The sequence below is a fragment of the Mus pahari genome, chromosome 5 (assembly GCF_900095145.1).
Source record: "Mus pahari chromosome 5, PAHARI_EIJ_v1.1, whole genome shotgun sequence".
Lineage (NCBI taxonomy): Eukaryota > Metazoa > Chordata > Mammalia > Rodentia > Muridae > Mus > Mus pahari.
The window spans coordinates 129,959,235-129,961,562 of record NC_034594.1 but is presented as its reverse complement, the minus strand read 5'-3'; the positions used below and the strand labels follow the sequence as shown (position 1 = coordinate 129,961,562).

Below are 2,328 nucleotides of genomic sequence, written 5' to 3'. Positions count from 1 at the left end.
GAGGAGGAGACTGATGGACTGNTCCACNCTGATCTGGTGAGTAGAAGGAAGGCGCTTGTTCAACTGATAGTAGATGGACGAGATGACGGTCTCCAGGCGGGACATGCTGATCTCCGTGCTGTGGTCCAGCGTGTTAAGGCCATTGTCTCAGAAAGCTTCGATCATGTTCCAGATATCAACAAGATGAAGGTTGCATCGCTTCTGTATAAATCGTAACTTGCAAGCTGTTTTGTACGTTGATAGTCGTATGACATCAAAATTCTGAGCACGCATTTCGATGAAGAGCTGCCTCTTCTCCGCCATGGTCTTCCGCTTGTTCCCGCCTTCTTCAATCATCCTGGCTCGCTTCCCGGCCAGAGCTGAGGGGCCGTCGCGTGGCTCTCCCGCGGCCGCAGCTTCCTCTGACCCGGGCCCCTCGGCTGAGGCGGCTGAAGCGGCGGCAGCGACTGAGTCGGCGGCGCCCACTCAGGCCCCGGAGCCGCCCCCGCGGCGAACGTCCCGAGCGCCGGCTCACGCCGCTTCCCCCGAACATCATTCTTAAAATCAGGAAAAGAGAACTTTCTTTTGGAAAATGAAAACACAAAAGAGGTGTAGCAGTGATCCTGTCTGATGTGTTTTAGTTATGAACGTCAATGCTCACTTTATATTTATTTACACTCAGAGGAGGATACATTGGAAGGTTACTAGGCTGAGGTGAGCTGACTACACCCTACAAGAATTGGAACTGCCCTACAGCTGCCATGACGGGCCTGATCCAGCCCCTCTCCTATAAGCCATTTGCTTCAGCAGGACCAGATATGTGCTATCATGATGTCTCCTGGGCACTGTGCTCTCTGTCCCAAGGTCATAAGTTCCGAGGAGGGGTAGCAGGGTCCTCCCTTAATTTAGTCTCTGCTGGAGACAACTGTAATCTAGATTGGTCCAGCTTGTGGCCAATCACACATTTATATCCATTCTCTGTGGCCCAGGAGGCAGGGCCATATAGTCAGGGCTTGACAGATGGGCTAAGAAATAGATGACCACTTCCTTGTATGCGTCTATGAACCCAGACAGCCTTGAAAGGGAGGGTGAGAGTGTAGATAGTTACACGTCTGTTTTGCTTTGAAGAAGTCAGACTACAGGAAAGTGGTAGCCCAGAATGGTGGGTCCCTGATGATAATCACCAACAGGGAGTGGGGTCTCAGAGAAGGGGCTTGGGAAAGGAGGAGAAGGAGAAGACCTGGGATGTTATGGACTTCCAATGATTCTCCTAAGATGGGTTTCCTTCCATCTCAGTAGCCGGAGCTCCTTCACAGTAACTTACCCATGATGTCTGAACTCACCGCCTCTCCGGGTTAACTACTCTTTAAACTTAGCCATAGCTGTTTCTTTTTGACTCCCATGAAGCTAATCACAATGAGAAGTGATGAGTAGAGACTGACCTGGGCTCTGAGAGGGTGCGGCCTCTGCAGCTAGAGTAAAAAGAATTCCCTGTGTGCCGGAGACTTGGCTCAGCAGCTAAGAGTGATCCTGTTCTTCCAGAGGACTTGATGGTTCCTAGCACCTACATCAGGCAGCTCACAAGCGAAGCACAGGCAGGTAGGTCTGGTCTCTGCAAACTCACAGTTGTACATATTAAAATAACAACAACAACAACAATAATAATAATATTTTTAAATTTTTATTATAATTATAATAAAAAGAGTTGCACACAAGGCCGGGGAGGCAGAGCACAGCCCAGAGCATGTATGCTGAGCCTGCATCCAAAGGCCAGGCAGGGCAGAGTATCCACAGCTGCTGGAAAGAATCTGCAAAGTCTTTGGCCAACCACGGCTTAGAGTAGAATTCAGTGCCTAAAGAGGGGCTCAACCAGAAGCCCCAAATGGAAATGAACTCAGGGAGAAAGAAAGGCAAGGGAAACCGGCTGAATACAGTGACCTTGCCAGCCAAGGCTAGAATGCATGAAGAAATCTTCCAGCAATAAAGATACTCAGCAGGAAGCTGGATGTGGTGGCGTAAGCCAGGAGTCCCAGCATCTCAGAGATGCTGCTGTGAGTTTGAGGCCAGAATGGGATCCAGAGCGAGACCCTGCAGACAACTGAACGTGAGTTGTCTGAGAAAGAAACAAAATTATAGGAAATGCTCAAGGCTTGAAAATGCTTATATTTGCAACCCTCAAAGAGATCAGTAAAGAACTGACACTCTGTAAGAGGATGTATGCCACCCTAGATTAATGGTAATCAACAAAGTGAATGATCTCTTCAGGAAAACTTTAAAACGGTGGGAAAATCAAGGAAGACCCTAGAAGATGCACAGACGTCCCAATGCCCATAGATTGGTAGATGGAAT

At 48.9% G+C, this 2,328-nt stretch overlaps 1 pseudogene; it reads right to left on the bottom strand.

The window, feature by feature from the left end:
- Positions 1-3: 3 nt before the first annotated feature.
- On the bottom strand, positions 4-413 carry LOC110322030 (annotated as a pseudogene).
- Positions 414-2,328: the final 1,915 nt, after the last annotated feature.